Raw genomic sequence first — 19,762 nt, 5'->3', positions numbered from 1 at the left:
TCCCTACTTGACTTCTCAAAATTAGGTGTGCAGACATCAAGTGCCTCCAAATTACCAAATCCAACCCCTGGATGAATATATGCATTAAATAGACCCAGGTAATTGTAGAGCCAACTAGTTCCATAATCCTCCTTAATTTTATGCCATCTAAGAAGAAATTGGAAGCATGATTCCATCTTCAGCCTTACCTTATTGAAAGCTACCTGGTCTCTTATCACCAATGCGGTCTGCCTCAGAATGTTTCCAACAACAAGACTCCTTGGAGGGTGCTCCATATACATCTTTGGAAGGGGCACCCTAAGGTCCTCATCCAAGCTCATGACCACTTCAACCAGACCTTGACACCAGGTAGAATCAAAGATATTCAAACACAATCTTATCGTGTCCCATTTACTTATCTTGGCTCTCATCATGCAACCAATGAAAATACCTATAATGCCGCTATTTGTCCTCCAAGTAAAGCAATATTTGAAGACACCTTCTCCTATTGCTCTGCTAACATCGATGCACATCATTGCATTAATCGACCTCAACACCCTGTTCCACCTTTTAGGTTTGATATTGCCTTGGAAGGCCATAGTGTGAGTCTTTGATGTGTGAAAGACACAGATGAAAGAATCCATGTCTGCAATATCAAGCAAGGAGAAAAATCATGACAATGCCTCTACAAAAAGGGATGAAATAGATACTCATGAAGACTCTAGAAACTCCATGAACCTTCCTCTACTTTCTTAGGGTTTGATGTCACTTAATAGACTATAATGCAATGGATAGTCCTCGAAAAAGCCTACCAGTAGGCATATGACGCATCAAAACCACACTTGTTAATGATGTGGTAGGTCATATTAAAACCTATCATAAAATGCATAAAGAAGTCATAATCTAATAAGACAACCAAAGATATGTACCAAAGAAAATAATCTATACCTATATCCGCTAGTCAAGCTTATATACCATCAATAGGGGACATATTATATACAATATACTAAGCATACATTCTTTTTCTTTTTTAGGTAGAGATTTACCCCAAACTATACATAATAATTAATTAAATTTAAATGGGCAGGCCCACTAGGATAACCTAAGAATTAAATAATAACTCTGATAGAAGTATTTAAGATACATCTTTGATAACCAAGGAGTTAACACCATCAACTCCCTTGTTTGCTAAATAATCCGCCTTTTAGTTACTTTCTTAGAAAATATGATAGATTCGAGTTTCTGCAAACCGATCTAAAAGTCCAACAACTTCTTCTAGCTTAGAGTTAAGGACCCAGTTGGGTGTTGCATGTTTCCTAATCGCATTTAAAATAATTTGTGAATCACCCTCAATGATGATTCTTGATAAACCTAACTTATGACAATTTGAAGACCATTATCAAATGCTTCTAATTATGCCAAGTTGTTGGAAGTTGGCTGAATAGACATGGATTTTTTGGCAATCCATTTGTCCATATCATCATTAATGATACAACCAATACTTGCCATTCTTGGGTTGCCTCTACCTGCATCATCAAAATTAAGTTTAGCCCATCTTTTTAAAGGGGGAGACCATTTACAACTTTTCGTAGCCTCCTTGCTTTTCTTGAAATAGACAAGTGGAGGATTAATCAAGTTTTTCCAGTTCTTTTTCATTTGACCATCCCAAATAGAGAAGGAGCCTTCTTCTTTCCTAGAGTTTCTGAGATGGGAATTGGTTGTTTCAACTATGCTATCTTCAATTTTTAATATTAACTCTTTTGGCTTCAATTTTGAGTCATAGAAAATACATCTATTCCTTTCTTTTCAAATTTCCCACACCAACATGGAAGGACAAATGTTCCAGAGTTTATTATAAATGACCTTAACTAGGTTGGTGGGCCATCCTTTAAGGAGGTCAATAAATGATTTCAATAAAGGCGCAAACGACCCTAACATATATTTGAGCCATTCCCAACATACTTGGGAAAATGGACATCTATATAATAGATGATCTGAATCCTCGTTGTTCTATTTACATAACACATACCTAGATGGACCTTCAAGGCCTAATTTATGAAATCTGTCTACCGTCAAGATCCTATTTTGGAATGCTAGCCATAAAAAAATCCTACCTTTTGTAGACAAGCAGAGTCCCAACAAAGTTTAAGTGGAATTTCCAATTTATCCCATTTTTGTGAATGTATCAGAGCTTTCTATCCATTTTTCACGCTATAATTTCTATCATTCAATGCCACCCAGATAAGTTTGTCATTTCTCTCTAGTTGCTTAACTTTCCTATCTAGCATTATCTCTTCATAAGACTTAATAGCAGTTGGATCCACTTCTATACCCTCCAAAGGTTTCCAAATCCATTTAGATATACCTTCTGAAGTGATCTTTGTCTTGTAGTTATTGACTTTACTTCCCCACAGATTGACTTATTTTCCTTTGAGATCCATGGGGATGGAACTAGAATCTATTGGAGGATGCCCATCCCAAGAATCCTCCCAAAATAGAGCCTCATCACCCTTACTGACATCCTAGGTTAGATACTTGCTAATGAGGTGACGACACTTAATCATAAAATTTGAACTTTCTGACCCTCTAGGAAGGGCCTTCATTCTAAAAATTGATAGAGGATCATCCACATTAAGATACTTATTATACAAAATCTTAGCCCACTTATGATCTCTTTCCTTAAAGAGACACCATATTAATTTAGCACCTAAAGCTTCATTTTGTCATTGTAAATTTTTAATTCCTAATCGACCCATATCCTTAGGTTTACAAATGTTCTCCCATTTTATAAGAGCCAACTTTTTATCTTTCTCACAATCATTCCAAAGAAAATTCTTGAGTTTGGCCTCAAATTTGAGGAGAAGACACTTGAATAGAGGAAGACAAGAAAGAGGGAAGGTTGGAATGGTGGACAAAACAATTCTAATCTTGAGACTCTTTCCAGCCTTTGTAAGCTATTTATCTTTCCAACTACCTAACCTAGCATCCAATTTCTCTAGAGTGTTGTTCCAAACCTTACTGGACTTCAAGCCTTTCTCTAGAGCAATGCCCAAATATTTACAAGGAAACAAATCTTTTCTATATCCCATGATATTACATATCTGATTTTCCACTTTAGGTTTTGTGTTCATAAAATAAATCTCATATTTAAGATCATTGAAAAGCTTTCATATATGATTCTATGATGGATTTTGGGCCAAGTGCCTATTTTACTATGCTTTTGCCAGGAAAAATAGTATCATTTGCATATTGCTGATGTGTGATGTTGGGCATGTTCCTTGTGATAGTAATGCCTGAAATCTTATGATTATTATAAGCATCAGTAAAAGCTCTCCAAAGGCCTTAGCCATAATAATATAAAGGGAAGGAGATAGCGGATCTCCTTGTCCAATACCTCTAGACGTTTCAAAAAAACCTTCTGGCATCCCATTAATAAGTATTGAAATTTTGGAAGAAGATATGAATTTAAAAATAAGGTTAATCCATTGATTAGAGTGTAAGAATTTGGTATAGCTCTGATACCATGTAAGAAGGTGCCTTAAGGCAAGATTCACCCAAGATCAAGAAGCACAACCACAAGCACTCAGTAGACCAAAGAGTATGATCAATATGATAATGCTTACTATTCAGAAGCATGTAGAAGTATGTACATACACACTAGGAGAGCCTATATATAAAGGCCTCTAAGATGCACCTAGAATGTGTCTAGAATGTACTAGGAGATAAGCATGACAACTAAGCACATATCTTCCACAATAAGAAGATAAGCATGATGAGGTGTCTAGAATGTTGTAGACACCATGTGCTCAAATAATATGGTAACTCCTAAGTATAGACAACATGTGCATAATTAGAGTACAAACTCTTGTGTTGTCAACATGACAACTCACAAGCGTATGCATACTCCTAGGTGAGTAATAAATAAATAATAAAATATGCATTAACCTAAGTAAACGTTGTCAAGAGTACGCATACTCCTAGGTGAGTAATAAATCAATAATAAAATATGCATTAACCTAAGTAAACTTAAGTAAGTGTAAATAGTAAATACTTATTTACACCAACACCCCCCCTTAAGTTCAACTTAGGGGAATGCCCTTAAGCTTACATGATCTAGGATGAAATGCATGATGGTTCCTGGCTACTAGGCCATGTTAGGTACCCATGTACATAATGAAAATGAAATCTCTCATAAAGCGGAGAAAGAGGGAAAACTTCATGGGAAAAACCCTCCCCCAAAAGAGAGATGAAAACACACATGATGTATGGATGGATGGAGTAATCAAGACCCCCCCATTATGACATACATCTAGTATATACATAGAGAATTACGAGAAGGACAAAACCTTGAAGAAGAAAAAGTCCCCCCCCCCCCCCTGCCTAAAAAAAGGAGAAGAAGGAGACAAGGTAGTTGTGTCGATCAGTGAGAAATGCTGCAATGTAGAAGTTGATCCATGACTGCTGGATGATGTTCCTCCCCTTTGGAAGAAACAAAGGCAAGGGTAAAAAGGAGATGTGTCCCCTGTATGAAGAAGGAATCTCTATGATAAACATTGTCTCTAAAACCTATTAAAGTGTCCCTATTTCAATGTTGATGATGGCTTCCTCCAAAACTACTGAGAAGAAGTGAAAATCGAACAAGGAGTGATGTAGAACCTGTTTCAAAGAACCAACAGTCTTCTCAAATGACATAGAGACCTCCTGTAGATGATGTACATAATTATCCACAATCACATCAACCCATAAAGATTGATCATGTAGAGAATGGACATGAGGGTCAGAGTGGGTCCTTGCAACAACTGTAGAAGGATCATCCTCAACAAAGAGAAGTGGTAGATGATAAAAAAAGTCCTCCAAATCTAATGTATGTAATTCCACGAACAAAGCTGAAATGACAGTCAAGTAGTCATCACTTAAGGCTAGAAGACCACGTGTATGTTGATGTGCTAAAGTATATGAATCCGTCACTACAGAAATGAATGAATTATTCACCTCAAAGAGAAGACGAATATCATCAATAGGGTCTCCCACATCTTCAATGTGAGACTCCACAAATAGGCCTATAATGGCAGGAAGGAAGTCATTGCATGAAGGTAAAGTAGGAAGACATGAAGGGTCCTACTGCACTGAATCTGAAGCATCTATGGCTAGAATTGAATCAGTTGAAGCAACAAGAGCATCAGGAGGTGAGATCTCAATTAGAGGTTGAGGAACCATGACTGAAGCCACAAAAGATAGAATGTCATCTAGAAAAGGAGGAACTGTGGCATCTCCATATTTTTTCCAAAGAACCATCCACATATCATGTGGGTGAATGAGCTTGTTAATGGCATGCTTAGTATCAGAACACATATTTAGGATAATAATATTCCACAGTCTGTAAATAGGTGGCTGTATTTTAGTGTCAGAGATCAATTCATTGGAACATAAATAAGGAAATACTTCCTTATGCTCACTTGTTAGATGATCAATGACTAAAGCACTCCATTTTTAATAGTTCCTTTTTGTCAATGGTGGTCTGATTCCAAACTGACATGTGTAACAAAATTCCTCCATGAGATTAATGAATGTATGCACCCTCCAAAATATAGGAATAATCAATCAACCCCCCAATGTATGATTTGGCACTTAGTGCAATACCTCCATGCCAATTTAGGGCCTATTTTTGAAAGTAGTATTTATGTCTATAAAAACTATAATCTAATTATAGATCTAGAAAGTAGACAAAAAAAATATGCACTTTTAAAAAAAATAGAACTTGATTTGGAGTCCAGATGAGCCCGTACCAAGTAATTGAGGTGGGAAAAACCAGGATTTGCAATTTGAAGAAAAATTCAGGAAGAGAGATCTCAAACCACCTACACTAATGTATAGGTCACGAAATTCTACCCCAAAAGAAAAAAAATTACTTGCAAAAAGGAGTCCGTATGAGGAAGATATTGCTATTTGAAAATCGCCGCTATTATTATTTTTCCTGAATTGCAACCATGCCACCAAAAATTAAATGGCTCTAGATTTTGCATCAGATGTCTGATTTGGATGAAACAAAATGTGATTTGGGGTTTGTTGCCCTTCTGAATATGATGCAAATATTTGATTTGCACTAGCAAGCTTCAATCTTCACTTGCAAAATATCTCTTCTATAGGCCTGATGGCCAATTTTCTGGAAAATAATGCACATCTGAAAATTTTTGCAGAGAGGCACATGAAAAAAATGTAGATCTGAAAATTAAATGTATAGATCTAAAATGATCATACCAATTTTGCCTCAATTTTGACTATTGCCCAACATAGGCAAATTTATAGTCAATTCACCAAATCAACGTTCCAGATGCATTGGCAAGGTCTGCTCTGATTCTAGACACTCCCAATATTTGTAAATTCTCTAGATTTAGGTTGAGGTGCTGAAGCAACAATGGTCTTGAATGACTATGTGAAGAGAATCTCCCCAAGCTCTAATACCATGTAAGAATTTGGTATAGTTCTGATACCATATAAGAATTTCCTTAAGGCAAGATTCACCCAAGGTCAAGGAGCACAAACACAAGCACTCAATAGACCAAAGAGTATGATTAATATGATAATGCTTACTATTCAAAAGCATGTATAAGCATGTACATACACACTAGGAGAGCCTGTATATAAAGGTCTCTAAGATGCACCTAGAATGTGTCTAGAATGTACTAGCAGATAAACATGACAATTAAGCACATATCTTCCACAATAAGAAGATAAGCATGATGAGGTGTCTAGAATGTTGTAGACACCATGTGCTCAAATAATGTGCTAACTCCTAAGTGTAGACAACATGTGCATAATTAGAGTGCAAACTTTTGTGTTGTCAACATGACAACTCACAAGAGTACGCATACTCCTAGGTGAGTAATAAAAAATAATAAAATATGCATTAATCTAAGTAAACTTAAGTAAGTGTAAATAGTAAATACATATTTACACCAACAGAGAGAAATCGAAAGCTTCAAGAACCTTACAAAGGAACCACCAATCAACCATGTCATAGGCTTTTTGAATGTCTAGTTTCATGAACATGCATGCCTCTTTGTTCTTTTAGGTAGAATAAATTTTTTCTTGGATGGTAAGAATTCCATCGAGAATGGATCTACTCGAAACAAATCCTGTATGTTCCTCAGATATTATTTTTGGAAGGATACCCTTTAATCTATTTGCTAGAATCTTAGAATAAAATTTGTAAACTATGTTGCATAGAGCAATAGGTTTGAAGTCTCTTGGAGTCTTAGGCTCTGCCTTTTTAGGAATTAGAGTAAGAATATAGTTGATTTTCAATAATAGAGCTCCATCATTTCTTGAAGCTTCAATATCTTTCCAAAGATCTAGACCAATAATATCCCAACATTTCTGAAAAAAGAAGGCTTAGAAACCATCTGGACCTGGGGATTTATTAGGGTTCATATTAATGACTATTGATCTAACCTCTTCCAATGTAATAAGTTTATTTGAAACCTTATTATCTCCGGTTGTAACAATTTTAGGGATAACTTTGAGTAAATTAGCTTGAGCTTCTTTGTTTAACCCCTCATAATTGTTTAAAATTTTATGGAAATGATCCACAAAGGTTTCCACAATTTTACTTGGTTTATCAGTTAAGATGCTCAAATGGCTTTTAAAATTGGATATTTTATTCTTAGTTCTATTATATAAGGTGGAATTGTGGAAGAATTTTGTGTTCCAATCCCCCTCATCTAACCATCTCTCTCACAATTTTTGTCTCCAAAAAAATTCCTCTTTGGATAATATATCCTCATGTTTAGCTAGTAATTCTTTTTCTAACAAATAGCTATCATTATTCATACCCTTCCTAATTGCTTCTAAATTTAAATCCTTTAGTCTCTCTTCTATATCAATTTTTTCTTTAAAAATGTTATTGAAGTGTTCTTTATTCCATCTAAGAATCCATTCCTTAAGCACCTTCATTTTATAAACGAAAATAAACATCTTAGAACCTTCAAAATTACCTTGTGCCCACCATTCTTTTATATTATTTATAAAGCTGGGGTCTAGAAATCACATTTTTTTTCACATTTAAATGGATTCCTATTAGGTTTATGTAGCTCCAAAAATTCAAATCTAACTGGGTAATGATCAAACCCAACAATTGGCAGAATGGAAGATTGTATATTCAAATTGTTTACATGCAAATCACCTTTAATGAAAAACCTATCTAATTTTTCAGCAATGTAAGCAAAATCCTTCCTCCTATTATTCCATGTGAAATTCCCATTAATGAGTGGAATGTCAATCATGTTATGAACATCACACCATTCTTTAAAATCTTTGGATGATTGGGAGATTTGTTGAATTCCACCTACTTTTTCACCTAAATTTAGAATAGTATTAAAATCTCCACCTACTAAGAATAGACTATCCTTAAAATCATTCATAAATACGTTGATTTCTTCCCAAACTACTTTTTTCCCCAAATTACTTATTGGAGCATAAACATTAATTAGAATAAACTTTTAGTTTGATTTCAAACTCTGGACACAACCACTGATCCAATTTTTATTAACGTTTAAAATATTTAAGGAAACCTTTGTAGGATTCCAAATGAGTCCTAAACCCCCTGAAGCACCTATTGACTCTTGAAGGACATAAATCCAAAGACCTAGAATTTTATCTAATTTAATTCCTTCTAGCTTATTTAATTTTATTTCCTATAATAAAATGATTTCAGAATCGAATGATTTAAGATTTCATTTTAAAAGCCTTTTTCTACTAGGGGCATTTAATCCCCTAACATTCCATGTTGTAATCTTCATGACTCCTTAGGAAGGCACTTCCGCTTCCCATTGTTAAGTAACTGATCTATCTTTTGATGTTCTCTGTTGAGACCATCCGCTTCCCTAAGTTCCTTCAAAGATCTCCTTCCTCTTTTACCTTTCACTTTGTCGCATTTAGGTGAGTTTAAACCTTCCCGATTCATCTGAATCCCAAGTTGCTCCATGTTTTTTTCCGCATTTTGAGCAGCAGAAATCTTGTTGCAAACTTTTCCTTCTAGATCCTTGTTTTCCAATTCTCTTAAGATTTAATTTATTAGACTTGATTGATTTTCCATCTCTGAATGTGAACCTTTTTTGCTGTCATTACCCAAAACCTTATTCCTTTGCTCTTTAAATGTTCTGTTTCCACTTATCTATGATTGAATCTTGTTATTATCCTCAATCTCAATGGTCAACAGATCTCTTCTTAAGTCTTCACATGTCACTAATACATTAGGCGTCAATTTGCGATGACAAGAAAAGGTAATGTGTTTTTGGCTTTTTTTTTCAATTTTAGCCCGATGCCGTCGCAATTGCGACGGAAGGCGTTGCAATTGCGACACCACCGAGATATAAGAGAAAAAAAAACCAAAAAACCTCATTTGAAAGAAATCATGCGACACAGGGTTCTTCAAAAAGGAAAGGGGCACGGGAGACTTCAGCAGCATTGAGAGGGGCATTGAGGCGAACTCGAGGCATTGAGAGGGCCGAGCAGAGACCTGCATCGGCTAACTCGACACATTGAGCTTTTTTGACCAACTATATTGTATGGGGATCTTTGTGGCGAAAGGTCCAAGGGCAACATTCAGAGGAGGATGATGGCAAGGTGCAAAACAAACAAACCCATTACTCCTTTGTTCACCAATCATTATTATTATTATATATATGAAGTAGAAAATGGGAGGAGACACAACCATACCAGATGTAAATTATCTTCTGGCTACCAAAAATGCAGTGTTAGATACACAATTGGCAACCATTGACTATAGCCAATTTTATTATACCACAGATGTGCTATAATACCATAGACCCAGATGTACATTTGACCATCGCCGACCATTTTGTGTTTTCAAAAATTGTTTGCATTGAACAACACAACTGTAGTAGTCTGATGTACATGTGACCATTCCCAGTCATTTACTATTTTTAAAACAGATTATATTAACCTTACGATGGCCCAAAAATATGACTCCTGCATGTTTCTCCAGATAAGCCTCACAATATCTGCAATTAAAATTGGTGAGAATTTTGTATTGTTGTTTGTTACACAATTGGCAAGCATTAGATAGAACGAACTCTGTTGTACCATTGGACACAATATAATAATATAACCTGATGTACATGTGACCATTTCCAATCATCTTTTAGTTTGAAGACCATTTGTATTGACAACATTCTAATGGCTTGAAAATAAGATAACTTTGTGTTTTTTCATAAAAGCCTTGCAAAATCTATCTGGGTCATTGCAACACAAATAGAATGTTCATAAATTTTGAATGATAAATGCATGTTTGTGACATGACACTTGCATAGTTTTAATATTACAGAATTCAAGTGAGATTTCATGGAAAATGAGAATAAAGAACAAATGTTCGGAGACTTGGCATCCATCAGATTGATCAAGGACCAAGCCTATTGTTTATAGGGCTCTTACTTGTAATTAGTACAAAACAACATTAAAGCTCCCCCTTTGGAATAAAAGCTTCAGTAGAGAGGCTTTTCTCATTGCAAGGATAGTGCTGAAACAATATTCAGTGATATCTAAAAAATCAATGATGAAATTGATTTGTCATAGTTCAATAGAGAGAGGCTGCTTTAAGGAACATGTTTCTAACATGTGTATTAGATACATTACGATTAAAGTCGATGCAGATGCAGTGTGAATTGTCTATAGAGACCAATATCTCTCACTAGATTCTTGAATTGTGGCCCAAATTGCAATTTCAACATACTTCCTAATTTCATTCACTTCTAATCCTCAGTGTGAATCTGTTCAATGAAAAACATGTTCAAGCCATCAGTTAAAATTTCAATCTGTTTTGCTGCTAACTACTTTTCATCACACACTTACTATGGATTCTAAAGCCACTTTTTTAATCCTGAAAATGATCTATGGCATATTTTTCAAGAAAAAACAATCCAAAGCAAATCATATCTTACAGGTCGGTGTTTTAATTCACAATGGCTCCTGGTAGTTATTTCATCCAAAATTTCAGCATCATCAACATTCTCATTCATGCCTTCCAATATATTTGTAACATCAAGATGCCGCTCCTGTATATTTCAGTGAAGAGAAACCAAAGTATAAGTACTTACAAGAGAATCCAATATTGGAGACAAAAATAAGAAAAGGAAGTAAAGGATTGTACTGATGTAAGATTCTGAGAGTTAAGGCAATTACACTAAAATTGAAACTCTGGCGATGAGTAAGGGCTTCACTCTCTTCATATTCAGCTGCATCTAATTCACTTAGGTATTGAAGCTCAAATAGCTTTGGAAGAATATATTGTCTGATTGAAATAAGCAAAAAGAAAGGAAGAGGGAAGAGTATCCCTGCTATTGGTATCTTTGTAATACCGAAGCATAACAATAAGTAAACAAACTGTAACAATGTAAATTTAGCAATAGTCTTGAATGGTACTATTTCAAGAAATGAAGCATGTACATCCTAAAGTACTCTGCAAAGAAGTCATTTCAAAGAGTTTAGTTTTTCATAACCATTTATTATGTTAAATGAAAAGCACATAAAATTTTAGATTTAAAAATTGATGAATTTTAATCTCATTTCAGGCAAACCTTTCATGAGTTAGCATGTTAAAACAAATAGTAAGAAGCCAAAGGAATGAACAAAACCAAAGAAAAATGAACTAAAGATGTTTAAGACTCACTTATATCTCCATGATGGTGCAATGAATAATATAAGGAACCTCTCCCAAAATTGATTACCAGGTAAACTCTCTATTGCCATGTAAGCAAAATAGCCCCACAATACTGATGTAGGGATCTTTTTTATAACAGGCATGACACCAACATAGGCAACCACAAGAATGGACTGCATCAAATTGCTCATCCGTTGTTCTTTGACTCTAACTGGACGTAATTCATCAACATGTTTTTCAGGATCAAAAGCATGCCCATTCATTTCAGTGTCCAAATGTTTGAGCTCCTTCAAGTCTTTTAACGACTGCAAAGAAAAAGAGGCAAACAAGAGGCCTTTCAATAGACATGATAGGGTAAACAATTGTTCTATTTAGTTTCGATAACACTCGTTGAGTAGCATTTGGCCATGAAAGAGAAGAGGCGAAAATCAAAAAATCAGTGTTTAGGTTGCTGTGCTTGTTGGCACGTTTTGACATGAGGGAGCAAGTACCAAAGTGTTCAGCCTATCATTCTTGCAGAGGGTGCTCCCGAGCTTCCCATTTCTACAAATGGTGTAACACTTGTTTAATTGCATGTTTAGTTTGGCATGCAGATGAGCATGTGTAATATTTTTCTTGTAGATCTATTTATTTTTCTTGCAAGGAGACATAGCATAATAAAAGGAAATATGGTTAAAAGTATTTGTCTAGAGCTCATTTTCAAATTGTTTGAAAGATCACTCAAGTCATTCTTTAAATGTATGGATTTGTGGTTTTTTCTGTCAATGCAAATCATGTTGTTGTTATTAGGCTTAGTTCCTTTTGATTACTATCTATGGCATTTTTTCATCTTCTTCACAGGGGTAGGAAAAGCCATACAAAAAGTTTCAAGCAGTTAGCGTAGCTTCTGTTATTGCTCAACTAGTTAACAATATACCAAACAAATGCATCATTTATCCATTTGTATATTTTTACTATTTTTCTTAAGTTGACAATGCTTCCTTTTGAATCTATTTATGTTAAAGTAGGATGTATCAGCATTGACTGTAGCAGAAAAACAAGTTACACAGATGAAAACTTGCATTGTTGCACTTACAGCTGACATTTGACACTTGGAGTTGATATGCACATTTCTTTGAGGTGGGTTATAACAAAGAGCTCATTAATTTTCATTGTGTTATCTTCTGGCTACAAGTCTACACCATTCTTCACTATTTTTTATTTATACCTAATACAATTTTATTTTTCAAAATGTTTATCATTGCCACAGTTTTTGACAGTTGGCTTCTTTGTATTAACGCCTATAAGGAGCCATTGGATATTGGAAGATAAAGGTTAGAAATCTCAGGTAGTTTGTCTGTGAGATTTCTTTTGGATTTGGCTGTGTTACATGAAATGCTGAAGTAAGATGCATATCAAATATATAGTTGTGGCTTTTGTGTTATGTCCAACTCAGACATGGGCATTTCTACTTGTGGTTACAATTTTGTGCATGATGAGCTTGACTTCATTTTTCATGCCTGGCAATGGGAATTGTTGTATCTGCCTCATAGCCTAAATTTATATCTAGTTTAGGAGTTTGACAAGAGAATTGTGCAAAATATTACATCTTTTAAGTCTGCTGTAATTAACCTCACTAAGGCTGATAAGCTTATGAGATCTAGGCCCTAGTGCCCCAAACTTCAGGTCCAAGATTCTGAATCATTTTCCAAACAATAATACTAATTAGGGTTTTGTTGATGGATTTTTTGTAAAATATTTCAATGGCAACACGTAGAAATTTTTAGGTGGCTGGAGACGAGCAATTAATCAATTCTTGTTTTATTGCATGTTTTCTCTCCTGCTAGTTGGGATTTGTTTCTCAATAGATAATATTGTGTTTTTCAATTCATATTTGATATTACTCTTCATCTTTCTTCATATATCAATTTCTCACACAGTCTTTTTTAAGTTGTTGCTTGAATTCCTATTTATGTATTCGTAAGTTGCCTTTTCCTTTCAATTATGTAACACTTTTTCTACCTTTTCATCTAGTTATAATAAACTGGAATGTCTCCTATGGACTTTATATTCAAGCCTCAATCAAAGAACACATTAAAATAATTTTCATGACACTGACATGACATATAAGTGACCTAAAACTAATTATAATTTAAAACAAGAATCCGTGGTTGCCCTTCTCTTTTACGTACTCTCTGAGTTTTCCATTATTAATAGTCATATTAAGTTCCTTGGGATCCTAGCAGGGTATCTTCAGAAATGACCCATATTTTCACAACAATATGCCAGCTAACTGATTCGATTATAAGTTCTAAGGAGAACGGGAGAAGAATATATAATCCAACAAGGAAAGCTTAAAGGAAACTAAAAACTTTGGCAAAAAAAAAAAAAAAATCATCTAAGTTCATCCAGTTTCTAGATTTCTTGGGAATTTGGTAGAAGCTCCTCTATTGTCTTGAGTATTTCATGCTAAATTATGGGCTCTCTTGTTAAATGAGCATACACAGTTTAAATGGTATACTCTTACAAACTATTAGCTCTTTTGCTGCTCGCTTAGCTAATTTCCCTACATCTACGAGCATAAATTAACAATAAATATTTGACATATTATCAGTGTTGATCTTCTTAAGTTGGGCACTGATTTCAACCCATTCTGATTGATTTGTACAGATTCTTATAACCAGTTCCATATATTTAATTACATTTAGACACTATCTTTTAATGCTTTATTTCAGTGTGCTACATATTCTATTTCATATTTGTGATATATGATGAAAGTATTATAACATATGGAGGAATAGTCCATGAGTGACGTGGCCAATTGAAATGGTTTTAGTTTCAATTTTACACCATTTGATACAAATAATCAATTTACCAATCGACCCCTAGGTTCATTCCATTTGCAGTAAAATCTTCATTACATAGAAAATGTTCACAAAATCTATGTCAATGCTCACACATCTTCTTGGACTTACGCAAATCTATGTCAATCCTCACACATTTTCTTGGACTTATGCAGGAACTATGCTGCCCTGTAGCTCTTGTTAAATATGTTATCAACTTGACTTTTCTGTTAAAGGCTCTCATGCTGAATTGAAAGCCAGGTAAAGAAAAAGATATTATACACTATTTTGTTGGTACCCTGTGCAGCACAACAAACTTGTTCTTACTATAAGAAAATTTTCTTTTCGTTTGTTTCATTGTAGATCTTCTGCTTGCATGGAGGTCTCTCCCTATCATTGGACACACTTGATAACATTCGAGCTTTGGATCGCATACAGGAAGTGCATTTATACACATAAGTATAAACTTCTTTTCCTGCAACACATATAACATCAATTTTAAGTGCTTGCAAGTTATATACTTATGAATAAATATTACATCCTGATTTAAATGTATGAAAACAATTTTCATTCCTTTTAAGCTTCATTCATCTCGAGGTGCAATTCACAAACTCAAGAATAGTGGCTTTTGTTCTTTAGGATACCTTTAGGGGAAGAGTATGTGAATGCCCCCTCGTGTCTGGAGTCCAGTTTAGAGGAGATGGCTATTTACACTGCTAAGGTTTGTTGAATCTAATTCTGAATAACATTGCTTGCTATTGTTGACTCTAATCTAATGTATATTTTAACTAGACTTGTAGCTTATATGTTTTGAAATTTTTGTTAGGCCTTGTAGTTTGTATAATTTGATTGCTGGAGAGCTTCTACAGCTAAGCAAGAAGGCCATTGCATGAGTTATAGCCACGCGCTCGGGTATGAAAATTGTTTTTTTTAATTCTAATGTATATTTTAACTAGACTTTTAGCTTATATGTTTTGAATCTGCTTTTAGTGGCTTAATGTTGTAAGGTCTCTTGAAATAAGACCTTCAGGCGGTTGGTTAAAGTTTTACAAATAATCTTAGGAATAAAGTCAAAGAAAGTATTTTTAAAATATTAAAGTATTTAGCTAGGTCTAAGAAGATTTGTGTACTTTCGATAGTTTTGCTTAGTTTGTGAAAGTTGTAGACCGAAGTTTTCATAGCCTGATTTTTGCTTCCTGCAAAGAACGATCATGTCAGATAATATAAGTGAAGAACAAAATAGGGAGACAATCGCTAGATTGTGGTCTAACTTGAAAAGAAAAGGTGATGGAAAATGTTATTGTCCTTGCAATATTTGTAAGGGCTTAAACCGTAGAAGACTGCTAATCAAAATAGTTAAGAGACATTGTAGGGAGAATGGTCACATTGAAGGGAGGCATGACTATCATCCACTAGTAAGTCGTTCATTATATCATTTTAACAATTTATATACATATGAAATCACTTGATGATGAGTTGATGATCATGGTTTATTTATGTTAATCAATTTTATATAGGTTGATCTTCCCAGGGAAGTACATGATATGAACCACAACAATCTAAAGAATATGGTTTTCGAAGTGGAGGAACATGGAGGTGCAAATATCCAAGGTGAAGATAATGATCCCATGGAAGATGACGATCATGCGCTAGAAAACACAATTGAAGAGGATGGTATAAATACATTGATCCATGACACATATAGTCTAAGTGTATCTGATCATGATGATGATGATAGCCTTGATGTGCCTCTACTTCAGAAGGCATACGAGCCCCTATACAAAGACTCCCAAACAACTCTTCTCTCTGCTGTATTGTTGTTGTTGAACTTGAAGGTTATGAATGGTTTATCCAACATAACAATGTCACGTATGTTAAGGTATGTCATATATGTCTTTATAGTTAACAAAGGGTGAATAATGTACCACTAATATTGTTTGTATTAACAACTTATATTTTTTGCTGTAGATTGATAGGCGAGTTTCTGTTACCATCATCAAATATTCTACCTCGCTCATATCGAGAATTAGCTAGTGTTATGAAAGATATTGGAATGGAGTATGAAGCAATACATGCTTGTCCCAATGATCATATTATATATTATAAAGAACATGAATTTGCAACACAATGCCCTGTATGTCATACGAGTAGATATCGAATAGATCGACTAACAAAAAAGGTGCCTCAAAAGGTTCTTCGTTACATCCCCATTATTCCATGGATGTGATAATTATTCAGGTGTAGTAGCTTGGCTCAATTTATAGATTATCATGCACGCAATAGAAGTCGAGATGACATTATTCGAATCCCTGTGGATGGTTGAACATTTATACACATGGAGGAAAAGTGGCAACACTTCAAAGAAGAACCTCGTAATCTCAGGATTTCATTGGCAGCAGATGGTGTCAATCCATTTGGAGAGATGAGATCTATTTACTTGGTGTGGCCTGTTTTTGTTATCAACAATAACATTCCTCCGTGGATGTCAATAAAGAGGGAGCACACTATGTTGGCAATGATTGTTCCAGGTATCTTATCATTTGATAGTTATTAATTTACATGTACTTACAAATCTTGCAGTAAAACAGTCACAATAATTATGTAATGTTACTGTTCATTCAAGTAGGTAAATATCAAGTAAAAGATATGAATGTATATATTGAGCCTCTTATCGACGAGTTAGTGGAGTTATGGAACGGTGTCACTATGTATGATGTGTCTAGACCAATAAGACAAAGACAATTTCAATTCCATGCAATACTTGCATGGACAATACATGATGCCCCAGGGCTAACACATTTTTGTGGTATGTTATAGTGAATTCAAGTTGCGCACAAAAATTTTAATTATAAAAATCAACATATTTAATAATCCAATTATATCATTATCTTGTAGGTCTTCAAACAAAGGGAAAATTTGCATGTCCAATTTGTGGTCCAAAGATGAAATCTCATCATTCAAAAAGTTTAGGAAAGCAGGTGTTTGATGAGTGTAGACACTTCCTCCATAGGAATCATAAGTATCAAAGTACGGAAAAACATCTTTTCAATGAGAAAGAAGAGACTACATCAAAGCCACGAAGAATGACACCTCGCCTATGGAAGTTGGAATATAATAGAATTAATCGTCGAGGTAATGCCCTTCCACCTAATGGTTTATGTTTGTAATTTATATATTTCTATTGTTATTTTTGTTGACTAATTGTGTAATTGATGATCATGAAGGTCGTCAAGACAATACTGACAACCTTCCAAAGGGACTAAAAATTTATCCTAGACAATTTAGTAGGTTGCCCTACTATGAGCACTTACAAATTGTGCATTTGTTTGATACTATGCATATTGGAGAGAATATAACAGAGACATTGTGGAAAATATTGGATGGAAGGTGTGACAAAGAAAAAATTGTCAAAATTTGTAATGACATACATGAATCCAATCATGCATTGAATAATTTCATTCACTCAAATAGCAACAGAGATCAGATTAATATAAGTGCCCTTCCATGGTTATTAACGGAGCAACAAAGTGATGCCATAAAAGAAGTCATACGAAAAATTTGATTTCCCATAGGATTTTCTACGAACATAAACAATCTCATATCAAAAAAAAGTGAATTTGGGCCAGGGCTCAAAATGCATGATTGGCATACTTTTGTCAAGGTAAGTTATGTTCTTCTATATTTACAATATATTCATAAACTATTTCTACTATTCATTATGTTATGTTAGAAAACAATGAAATGATTGGTTTATAATTACTGCAGTACGTGCTTCCTCTATCTCTTCCAAAGCACTTCAACAATAACATCAAACAAGTGATATACGATCTTGGAAAATATATGAGGTAAGCAGTAATATCTATTCAATTTGTTGTATATATTTATTATATTCACGATTTTTTTTTCTTGCTATGTAATCTATTGTATATTATTTTGTAAAGTCTCATATCTATATATTTTTTGTGACTTGAATCTCTTAATGTAGGTGGTTGTCATCTAAAGAAATCCATAAAGAAGATATAAACTATTGGAAGAGAAGAATTCCTCATTTACTGTGTGAAATGCAAAAGTGTCTACCTCCAACTTTTTGCAATGCACAAGAACACTACCTCATACACCTAGTTGAGGAGATTGAATTGTGTGGACCTGTACACACTAGGTCAATGTGGATGGTTGAGAGGCATTTGAAATCTTTGAAGGCTTTGGTTCGACAAAGAGCACATCCTGAGGGTTCTATGGTAGAGGGATATATGGTATACCAGACTATGGTGTACATTACTGAATATCTTCCTAAGTTTGCATCAAATATCCATGTAGATAGCATTTGGGATCTTGAGCCTTTTAAAAAATTAGAAGGGGAGTACTTGATGGGGAAAGGTACATTGAGGAAAGTGAGAGGTAGTTTTTATAACCTTGTGAGTAAAGGAAAAAATAATTGGTTCTAGTTTTTAGGATTTTAACAAGTCCAAGCAGGTCTACATTCCTCATTAATAGACTAATAGTTTATGTTAAATCTATTTATGCTAAAAACAAAAGGTTTCTAGGCACATCAATGTTACCTACACTACATAGTATACTGATTGTTCCTACTTCAAAATATTTTATTATGATCTTTGAAGAAATTTAACAAGCTTAGATTATTTTTGTCAGTGAAGAAACACAACCCACTGAAATTCTTTCCACCAAAGCTTAAGACATTGATAGCTTGATCTAGTTTATCTTTACTGCAAGATGGTAGTCCATCAACATGATCATCATTTTTTTTTGGCCTGGTAGGAATAATATAGTTTATCAATATTTCTATATGTTTATATTCCTGATTTATTGTCAATTGTTGCTGATATCATTCATAGGGCATATAGGGCATATTGTAGGGTTCTTTGGAGCCATACCTAAAATAATATTATGATAGCTTTATTTCTTTTTAGTCTTCTTGCTTCATTCATGTTAGTGATTCCCGCAAACGAGTTATTCATGAGTTGCTCACGGTACAGGGTTCTGAAATTTAAAATTTTTAATCATTTCATTGATTATATGTTTATATGTGGAATTTGTGTATCTTTTTTCTGTATGACAGGCAACTGGCTTCATGGAAGAGAAAAATTGAGAAAAAACAATTAATACTTACATACGTGCATATACTTGGTTTTGTGTCATTTGTTGCTGGTTGTTGATACTAGTTTAAGAGCATAGGATGGTTTAACGTAACCTTGATCTTATATTTAATATGGCTCATTAGATCTACTTCCTATTTCCTTTTTATTTTCTCTATCCCTTGATTTTA

General features: G+C 34.4%; 1 long non-coding RNA gene across 1 annotated transcript; it reads right to left on the bottom strand.

The window, feature by feature from the left end:
- Positions 1-10,402: 10,402 nt before the first annotated feature.
- On the bottom strand, positions 10,403-11,449 carry LOC149536254 (uncharacterized). Its single transcript, XR_016357929.1, has 3 exons — positions 11,179-11,449; positions 10,938-11,051; positions 10,403-10,766 (listed from the first exon to the last, which is right to left on the bottom strand). It is a non-coding gene; the product is annotated as an uncharacterized LOC149536254 (long non-coding RNA).
- Between the last annotated feature and the right edge of the window lie 8,313 nt (positions 11,450-19,762).

This window comes from Cupressus sempervirens, chromosome 10 (assembly GCF_028749045.1).
Source record: "Cupressus sempervirens isolate cs-2001-9-10 chromosome 10, ASM2874904v1, whole genome shotgun sequence".
NCBI classification, from domain to species: Eukaryota; Viridiplantae; Streptophyta; class Pinopsida; order Cupressales; family Cupressaceae; genus Cupressus; species Cupressus sempervirens.
This window is presented reverse-complemented; position numbering and strand designations above follow the sequence as displayed.